Raw genomic sequence first — 11155 nt, 5'->3', positions numbered from 1 at the left:
GTGTTTTCTATACCAAGAAAGTGACAAGATGAAAACAACTATTTTCTGTTACAAACGTTCACACAGCATCTTTAGGTTATAAAAACATAAAAACGGATTATTTTTTCCACAAAATGCAATAAATCCATGACAAGTTTTTATTCAAAATGCTATAAATCTATTGAATCAATAGCCTATATAAATGTGCATTCATCTTTGCCATGTTATATTCATTTAGTTGACTAGTTGTACACACTAATTAAAAATATAAACATTAATGTTATTAATCAAAACACTTACTTTGTCATATTAAGATCACTGTCATTGCGGTTACTTAACGTCTTCGCTTAACGTCTTTCACAGCGATCAGCTGTAAAATGTTTTTGGTCCTGCTCGATTTTCGTTGACTTTGAGTAAAATTATGGAAAGTTTTTCATAAGATCCTCTGGGGTCAATGTGTTAGCATGAGAAGCTTGATGCTGTCGGGAGAACAAGCACCCGTCTCCCGAGTGCCTCTCAGGGAAAATATTAGATGCTGATGGCTTACGTTTCTTTCCCATCACAGAAAACCATCACAGGTTTAGCGATGCAATTAAAGTATTATTTTGTTTTGTTTGTTGATCACGTAGTACAAAGTAGATGAGGAAAACCAGGACTCCGTGTACTCAGCGCGTCCGCCATTGTTTGTTTACATTGCGTGACCGGTGGGCTGTAATATCAGAAATGGATTTATTGCGTTCTGTAAAAAAGGAGCAGTGGCGTTTGTCGCATTTTGGGAAAAAAGGGAGAAAAGATGACAGAATAACACGGCGGATATTGGATTTTGCGTAAAATTAAGAATTTACTTTTAACTACTGACCTGATATAATACTGATTTTGGCAGTAACTCATTTTTTTCAAAAATGGCGTTTATTGCGTTTTGGAACCAAACTCTTCAGATATTTGCCTTGCGGAACATCATCGAACAGTGCAGAATGGCAAAGACAACTCCATGTGAACTTTATAGATTTTAAGAAAGCATTTGATAGTGTACACAGAGATAGCTTGTGGCACATATTGAGGGCTTACAGAATCCCAAAACACCTGGTGAAGCTCATTAAAAGCTTTTACAAAAACTACAGCTGTTGTGTGGGTGGAAGCGACATTTGGTTTGAGGTAACGACCGGTGTCCGACAAGGCTGCGCGATGTCTGCATTACTCTTGAATCTTGTCATTGACTGGGTAATGCGACGCTCAACAGAGACAGGACATACCGGCATCATATGGACCACCACCACACCTGGGGAACGATAGGCACTCTGGCCCAAGACTGACAAAAGTGGAGAAATTTTGTTGCTGCCCTATGCGCCTTCGGCGTTAAGGGCAGTAAGTAACAGCTGTCACACACTACATAGCACCGTCCAGCACAGTGCACTGTGTCGTGTTTCATGCTTTTGTGAGATGAATGAGCGTGTCTTTTCTTCGCAGTCCCACACAGGTAACAAACCCTCTGCTCAGTCGGGCACAAAGAACTACACCAAGGACTCCAACTCGGGATCAAACCGTCATCGCCAGCAAATGCAGTAGCCATAGCATACAACTCAAGCAAGCACGAAGAGTACGTCCCCACGCCCCTCCACTGCTTCTATTCCCCATTCAACCAACCCAGGCTTTGGCCTCCAGGCTCAAAAACGCAGCTAGACTTCATCAGAGACCGGTTGAATGGTCATATTGAGTGCCAATGGTGACGAATGCTTTTCCAGGGATCCACTGGGCTGTGTCGGGCCTGTTGGAGTGACTTCTAAGCCAGAATACAACAAATCAAAACTAAAAACTATACAAATCAGAACTTTAGTTTTTTACTCACATGAAACTGTGACCGTTTTCTTACAGTAATTTTAAGCAAATTCTTGAAGTGACAGTTCAGCTAAAATAATTCTGATAGTTGTACATGAAAAAAGTCAATTTCATCATACGGAAAATACATCATAAACATTCCCTACATTTTTTTTCTGTGTTATGCGGATAAAAGTAAAGTCACACAGGTTTAAAACAAATTCTTATTAAAGATTGGGTGAACAATGTTGGAAAAAATTTATTTCTTATTACTAGGGCTGTGAAAATAACGCATTAATTTGATTAATTAATCTGAGAAAAAATAACGCATTAAAAAAAATAACGCAGATTAATCCATTCCGTATTGAACCTGGATACATTCTAGCCACCATTTGACTGTAAAATAAAGGAGGTAGACGAGAACGCGCTGGCGGTGACTGGATCATTGACTGGAACATTTACTTATAAAAAAACGGCCTGATGGAAGTGATGATAAAAATAAAGTATGCAACGTCTGCAGCAAAGAATTTGCATATCATAGAGTTCGTCCACTCTAAAGTACCACATCATACAAAGCACATGGATTAAAGTTCTCCGTCCTTACACGGATTTCCGTCAATTGCAAAATTATTAAATTAACTTTTCATAAATACGACATGTATTCAGTTTTTTAAGTGGGATGTGATCAAAGCCTGGAGTGGAGCAAAATCACGTTCCTCTCTCCACTGTAAGCTTTCTGTAATCACTACGCACCGGATCCACTCCGGGTTTTCTGGCTGTAGCGCGTAAGATGAGGTAAAACTTTATTTCAGCTAGCATGGACATACTTATAATGCAGGAAGGCTCCGAAGTTTTGGAGATCGATAAAGGTGTAAAAGACCAATGGAGATTGACTTGGCTTAGCGAAATGATGAAGATTGGGATCAGAAAACCAAATATAGCACAGTATAGGTGTCCTGTATTTTGTGGGTAAACGATTTCTCTCGTACGTGATTACTCGCGTCCTGTTTTTGACTGCTACGTTGATCTAACCAGTGGCTGATAAAACGGGTTTGTTAAACTAGTGAGTACACTTTATGTGGCGCCACAAGAACCAAGAAGCAGATGACATCCAAATCCCGTGAGAGCAGTTCGAGAAATCATAACAGAAGACTGCTTCCTAAATGCTCTCGCGGTACTTTGATGTCATCCACCTGTCGGGTTCTTTATTTAAGGTTTATGTTCAATTGCACAAAAAAGCCCTGCAATTGATATTGCACTGTTAAACTTTTGGTAAATAATCTTCCTGAAGCACTTTATTTCCTTAGCATATTACTTTAGGTTATTTTTGTTGATTTTTATGGCCATTATTTGAACAGTGAAAATACTGTAATAATAAAAGAGTTTTTGAGCTTCAATGTCACTAATGCTGATTATTCACTGATTCATTTAAAAAGAAATATTTAATACTTTCACAGCAAAAAATATGTAGGCGATTAATTTAGATTAATTAATCACAGAGTATGTAATTAATTAGATTAAAAATTTTAATCGATTCACAGCCCTACTTATTACATATTTGAATGTTTTATGTTACCATTTATGAATGTATAATCAATGGTTTAGATTTATGAATATATATACTAATTTGCTTAGAATCATATTAAGTCCGACTAGCTACTTAGAAAAACTGCCACGGTAAAATAGTGCATACAATGTTCTTTTGTTATCATATGACCTTTGGTAACTGCATAATCAAGCTGCATCATCAAGTTACTATCTTGTTTTGGTAAAATGTAATCAATCCTATTTAATCATATTAAATGTGTGATGTTGTTACAATTGTGAAAGTCTGTGAGGTTCGACCTTCGGAATGAATGGAGTTAATTAAAACCTAAATAAAAACAGTCCCGCAGGAAGACTCAAGTTGAGAGACAGTTGAATGTTTCCTGATGAGACATCTCAATCTGGGTTCTCCCTGCAGAATATTACTACCCCATTCGTGGTCTGAGTGTGTCTTATTTTTGTTAAGGTTCATAAGTATTTTAAACCTGACACTTATATCTCAATTACGAACATGCACCATATCCTATACTACTAGCGTCTGAAAAATGGTGTAATTCAGTTCTCAAAATCTTGCCAAAATCTTTTGGATGATAGCATCTTGGAATTGAGACTTCTCTCAGTCTTTGAAAACCCATCTCATTCCTCCCACCGTGGGTACAAATCCTCAGGAAGCAAGTCATCCCATCCAACACCTCTACGGCACAACTCCTGTAGGATAAGCTTTATTATTATTTTAACAGTTACAACTTTTAAATGTACATATTTTAATAATATATATTAAATGCTAAAAATAACAAACTAAGATTGATAAATGCTGTATAACTATTGTTTATTGTTAGTTCATGTTGGCTAATGTATTTATGAATGTTAAAAAATACTTCGAACCTTATTGTAAAATGTCACCATAGTAATAATGTGCCCATGCTTATGAAACTTAAAAGGGTTTCGGCCTTCAGCCTTCATCAAAAAATTCCCACGTACACACATGCACTCACACTCCCTCAATACAATAGTCTCTGAGTTCTGCTTGACTATTTTAATATTGTACCCATCTTGGGGATTATTTTCTCTTTACTAGAGAGACTAGTGCTTGAGTGGTGCAGTACTCACTGTATCCCCTGCTGCTCTCAACAAGATTAGAGACCCTGCACTTTGACTCCCAATCCTGCCCTCTTCATGGTGTCCAGGCACTCAGCGCTCATTCTGTACCAACAGCTAACATTAAAGTCACCTCACTTTTATTTATTTGTGTTGCACCTGTAGGAACATTTCTACGTAGTAAATGGGTCACAAATATGTTGTAAATATCAGTGACATAAATATGAGTCAACAGAATGTTAAAATATTTATATTTGGATGGTTTATTTGTAATAGACAACAACAATTACTAGGAACAGGTACAAGTACAGGTAATTATTTTTTGGCAAAAGATGACCGGTATGGTGATAAGGAGACCAGCAAATACACATTTAACTCTAAAAAACATCTGAGGTCAGGAGAGCTGTTGGATGTACTGTACTGATGTGGCATAAGCATTCATTTAAATGAGCTCGATACTATCTTTTGATTGGAGATTTCTGTTTGGTTTCATTGCAAAACGGAGAGCTACAGCTATTAACCCTGTTGCAACCAATACATTCAAAGAAACATATAAACTTCTTTTTATTCTCTAGTAGCAGTTCAAGGTGCTTCAAGATGACTTGTGCACCTTTTCTAACATGTCATGAGCAGGCAAATCGATATCATGCCATGCAGGGCTTTTACAGTGATGAGTTCATCTGTTCCACATCCATCAAACTAAAGCAGCATGTCGGTTTATTTTTTACCTCCATTTAGTTAAATTCTACGAGTCTGAGGACAGACTGAAAAAAAATAAATAGATCATTCTCAAAAGAAGTCCAATTCATACGAAGAGCAATATACAATTGAGTTGTTTGTCAAGTTTAAAATACTTATGAACCTTAACAAAAATAAGACACACTCAGACCACGAATGGGGTAGTAATATTCTGCAGGGAGAACCCAGATTGAGATGTCTCATCAGGAAACATTCAACTGTCTCTCAACTTGAGTCTTCCTGCGGGACTGTTTTTATTTAGGTTTTAATCACTGGTTAACTCCATTCTTTCCGAAGGTCGAACCTCACAGACTTTCACAATTGTAACAACATCACACATTTAATAGCATTAATAATAATAATAATAACAACAATTTTTATTTATATAGCGCCTTTCCAGAGCTCAAGGACGCTTTACATCAAAAGGAGAAAAACAAAACAATTTTAACAAGATGACAATGATAATGGACACAAGAGTACAGAAGAGACAAAGGCAGGTCCAAAAATACAAAACAGAAATTAAGAGGCAAAACATAACATTCACAGAGAATTTTGAATGAATACAGCATAATCAAATCAGCAGGAGTAGCATTCAGAAAACAGGTGGGTTTTGAGTAGTGATTTAAATTCAATAATATTATCTACACTGCAGAGAGAGCGGGGAAGAGAATTCCAAAGTTTGGGTGCAATAGTAGAGAAAGATCTACCCCCCATTGAAGAGAGGCGATACCATTATGATGAAGTTTGTTTTAATCTGAATATAAAGGAATTAAGTATAATCTTACTTTACCATTATGTTTTTCTATATGAATATAACCATAGTTTACCAGTGTGTGTTTACCATTATGTTTTCTACATGAATATAACCATAGTTTACCAGTGTGTGTATGAAATTTACCAGCATGCATTGCAGTATGTTCCTATACATGGGGAAGGTCGTTACATGCCGAAGGCTGAGACAAAAGACGTACTGTACTCTTGATAAAGTGATGCCATATGTTTTCCATATGATACAAACCATATGTTTCTGAATATTAGACCATATATGGAGTACATGGGGTGGGGAGGCCACCTTATATATACCACTGGTGGTACAGTAAAACTTTAGTGGATCTTGCAAGATCTCCTCACGGCTTTATTTTGCTGACAATAAAGTCCATCATTGAAATCAACACCTAAGACTGAAGATTGTTTCATCTGAAAAGGGAAAACCACAACATGATACCGAGGGATAACAAGAAGACTAGAGTCAGAGGAACGTAGTGAGCGAGTTGGGTTGTAGGGAACGAGCATATTGCAGAGATAAGGGGGAGCCAAACCATGCAGAGATTTAAAGGTTAGCAGTAGGATTTTGAATTTTATACGATGGACTACCGGGAGCCAGTGGAGATCTTTCAAAATTGGAGTGATGTGAGCAGAACGCTTAGTGTGAGTGAGAAGTCTAGCAGCTGAGTTTTGGATATATTGTAACCTGGAGATGGAGCTGACAGGTAGACCAATGAAAAGGGCATTGCAGTAATCGAGACGTGATGACACAAATGCATGGATGACAGTTTCAGCGTCTTTGGTACTGATGAATGGGCGGAGTTGGGCAATGCGGCGGAGGTGGAAAAACGCAGATTTTGCAAAGGAATTAATATGGGACTGAAAAGAGAGTGTTGAGTCAATGATTACACCTAGATTTTTGACAGTATTGGATATTGTGATGTGAGAACCAGCAATTTCACAGGTGAAATGCGAAGAGATATTGGTGGTTAGTGACGGGGTTCCAATAAAAATGATCTCAGTTTTATCCATGTTCAATTTAAGGAAGTAAGAATTAAGCCAATCTTTTATGTCCTTTACACAAGCTGAATTTTTGTCAATTTGGGGAGTTAAGGTGGGTGTGCAAATAGAGTATAATTGAATATCATCAGCGTAGAAATGATAGTTGAGACCGTGGCGTTGTAAAATCTGACCGAGTGGTATGATATAGATTATGAATAAAAGGGGCCCAAGAACGGATCCCTGAGGAACACCTCGCTTCAGGGGGACAGTAGGTGACTTGGAGTCCTTAACTGAGATGAAAAACTGTCTGTCTGTGAGATAGGAAGAAAACCAGGAAAGAGCAGAACCAGAAATACCCAAATTAGAGAGACGAGTAATGAGTAATTCATGAGAGACGGTGTCGAAGGCAGAGCTGAGATCAAGTAGCAGAAGTATGGAGAGAGAGCCAGAATCAGCAGAGAGCAGTAGATCATTCACTACCTTTACCAGCGCAGTTTCAGTACTATGGAGGGGGCGAAAACCAGATTGAAAGGGATCGAGGAGATTATTTTTAACCAGAAAAGACTGAAGTTGGGAGGCTACAGTGCTTTCCAGCAATTTGGCTATGAACGGTAGATTTGAAATGGGGCAGTAGTTAGATAAAACTGAGGGGTCGAGGTTGGGTTTCTTAAGAACAGGGGTAACTGCAGCAGTTTTTAGTGGCAGAGGAAATGTAGCAGAGGTAAGTGAAGTATTGATGAAGTGAGAGATAGGTGCAGAGATGAAAGAATGACAAAGTTTCAGGAGAGAAGTAGGAGCAGGATCAAGATGACATGTAGAAGAGTTGGATTTCAAAATTAACTTAGAGACAGAAGATGGGGTTGTCAGAGAAAAGCTGGACATATTTTGACTTGATAGATTTTGTGGGTGGTTGAGTATTGTATCAACAGAGAAGCATTGGTGGACTGCATCTGTCTTTTCAAGCAAATAATTCAGGAAGGAGCGGCAGAGCTCATTAGAGGCTATGGAGTCTTGAGGTGGAGGTTTAGTAAGTTTATTTACAGTGTTAAATAATGCTTTTGGCCTGTTACTTGATTGGTTAATTGTGGCGGAGACAAAACTAGAGCGAGCTGAGACGAGAGCAGATTTGTATATTTTGAGATGATCCAGAAAAGCTAAATAATGCACAGTAAGATCAGTTTTCCTATAAAGACGCTCGAGCCGTCTACCAGTAGCCTTAAGGATACGAAGCTCAATGGTATACCAAGGAGAGGAGTGGGTGGAAGGGACAGGCCTAGTCTTAATAGGGGCATGTTGCTGTAGAATATCAGAGATTGTAGATTGGTATGTAGATAATATAGCAGAGGCAGAGGAAATATTGGAGACATTGGAGAGGTTTGAAGAAACAATAGAGCTACAGAATGATTCAGTATCAATAGCTTTTAGATTGCGGTATGAAATAACAGTTTTAAGGCATTTCTTATGACTTAGACTGACATCAAGGAGTTTATGATCAGAGATACCAGTGTCAGAGCAAGAAATGGAACAGTTATCAGACATTGATGTACAAATCAGATCGAGAGTATGGCTGCGAGTATGGGTAGGAAAATGAACATGCTGAGTCAAATTAAAACATTCAAAAACTGACATTAATTGATTAGTGTTAGAACAAACAGTATCGACATGAATATTAAAGTCACCAAGCAGGACAATGGGAAATGACAATGAACACGCAAGGGTTAATAGTTCACTGAGTTCAGAAAAGAAGCTCGACAGAGTTTTAGGAGGACGATAGAGCAGGATAATTATAAGAGAGTGAGCCTTCAAAACCATATATTCAAATGAATTGATGTAGTGAAAAAAGAGCTGCGTTAGTCGGAGATTGTCGCGGTAAATTATAGCGAGACCTCCCCCTTTACTATGGAGACGGGGTCTGGAGAGATAATTATATCCGGCAGGCGTAAGGAGATTCAACTGCAGAAAATCATCCGGGGCTTGCCAAGTTTCAGTGAGAAGAAAAATGTCAAGCTTATTGTCAGTGATAATTTCGTTAAGATAAGAGGCTTTGTCCGATATTGAGCGACAGTTCAGTAGCGCAAAGCGACGATGCAGGGAATTGAAATTGGTGATATGTTGCTCAGCATCAGAGAGATTAATTAAACAGCGATTTAAAGTATTGGAGGTGGGTTCTTGTCTGCTCACGGACGAAAATCTACAACTGGTCCAGATGCATGGTGGGGTATCAGGTTTCGAGCAAAATGTGCTCCTGAAGACACGCTGCGACCGGTGAATGTATCGAGAGCGACGGAGAATCCCTAGACTCCAGCAGCATTCATACATCACTGAATCGAGACGCGGGTGGCGGTTCAAGGCCCTTAACTGAGATGGTAAGTATCCAATATCCATTATGAAAGTGAAAAAAATGAGGCCGAACAGAGCAGAAAAAAGAAAAAGGAAAGGTTTTCTCCGACACATGTTAGTGCTGAGCAAAAACAAGCCGATCACAGGCAAAGACCACGTTAGCCAAACCCTGAACGCCACTTCACCAGAAACAGCAGACTAAATAGGAGACGACACACCTAGATAGCAAGCTATTAAACGAGCAGCGCAACCGACAGAGAGAGCGGTAACTCACCCGTCCGAAGAGCCAAATGTGGTTAAGACGTTAAGCAGGTAGAGAGCTCGCAGCAGCCCGGCGGCAAAGTCACAGACAACAATTCAAAAATTATAATAGTCCGGTTCAAAAATCAGTAGTAAGGAGCTGAGTAATCCTAGACAAAGTCTTGATAAACAGATGTATATATCCAAGCAGGAAGGAGACAGACTAACAAACAAACAAACAATCTAGGTGCGAAGTCGTAGCACAGATGCGCACAGCGTTCTCGACCCGGAAACGGAAAATTAAATAGGATTGATTACATTTTACCAAAACAAGATAGTAACTTGATGATGCAGCTTGATGATGCAGTTACCAAAGGTCATATGATAACAAAAGAACATTGTATGCACTATTTTACCGTGGCAGTTTTTCTAAGTAGCTAGTCGGACTTAATATGATTCTAAGCAAATTACTATATATATTCATAAATCTAAACCATTGATTATACATTCATAAATGGTAACATAAAACATTCAAATATGTAATAAGAAATACATTTTTTCCAACATTCCCTCCTGTTTATCATTTATAATGTCTTTTTACTTCGGGTTGTAACCCGTTACCTGCTTAGGCACTTTAGGGTTAAACCTTGCTCAATAGACAGAATTTAATTTCTTCTACACATTATCATCATAGGTTTTGGTAGTTTTTCGAACAACAAATTTATAGTCTTCTCCATCTGCAATATTACCCAAGAAGTATGCATCAGTAAGTACAGATTGAATCATTTTCTTTGTCATTTTTGACACACATTGTATCACGCAAATCAAACATATGCATATCAGCAAAAGAGCAGATAATATTGGAATGAATATTTTCAACAGTTTCTCCCACCAAGATCCTCCAAGCAACCATTGCGTCATATCCTCAGTTGTAACAGTCTTTTTCCATGGCATCGCGCAACTTAGTGAGATTGTTGATGGCCTGTTCAATAATTGCCCCGTCTGCATCATTCGCAGGAATGAAACTGCAACAACTTGTTCCAATAATCCGGCAGACACCTCCGAGGGAGGCGGTCAACTGGTCAAGCACCATACGGTCTTGAAGTTCCATCATACGTAGGGCTGTCAGTTCCTCATGAATGTCTTTCAATGCAGCTTGAGTAGAATTAACAAACTGTTCAAACCTGTAATCAAAAGTCTCCATCCTTAGCATGAGCTTCTCAGTCCCCAGCCAAGGGAACAAGGCGAGGCTCACTTTCTGTCCGTTGGTCCATAGCTTGTGGTCATTGGGGACGTCCGTTCCCCATATGGAATCATGTTTTGGGAAATGTCTCTCTTACCACGATGTACCTCTGTAGCAGTAATGACAAATGAATGGTCTTGTAGGCCGTACCGGGGCACATCTTCCTGTCCACCCGACCGGTAGATAATGGTATATGGTCAGTCCGCATAACCAGACGAAGTTGGTTTGGGGATTGGTCCCCATGGCATCGGGTGCGGTGAAATAATCGGTACATGTGCTTCCTTTCCTAGCCTCAGACTCGTTGAAATCTCCTTTGTGGTTCGTTGTACAAGGGGTGTACATGATGTGACAGTTCTGCTCCGGAACTATCTTCTGGCAGGTTCTTAAGGT

This window comes from Misgurnus anguillicaudatus, chromosome 5, assembly GCF_027580225.2.
Source record: "Misgurnus anguillicaudatus chromosome 5, ASM2758022v2, whole genome shotgun sequence".
NCBI lineage: Eukaryota > Metazoa > Chordata > Actinopteri > Cypriniformes > Cobitidae > Misgurnus > Misgurnus anguillicaudatus.
The sequence above is the reverse complement of the archived record's forward strand: the minus strand, read 5'-3'. Positions refer to the sequence as shown.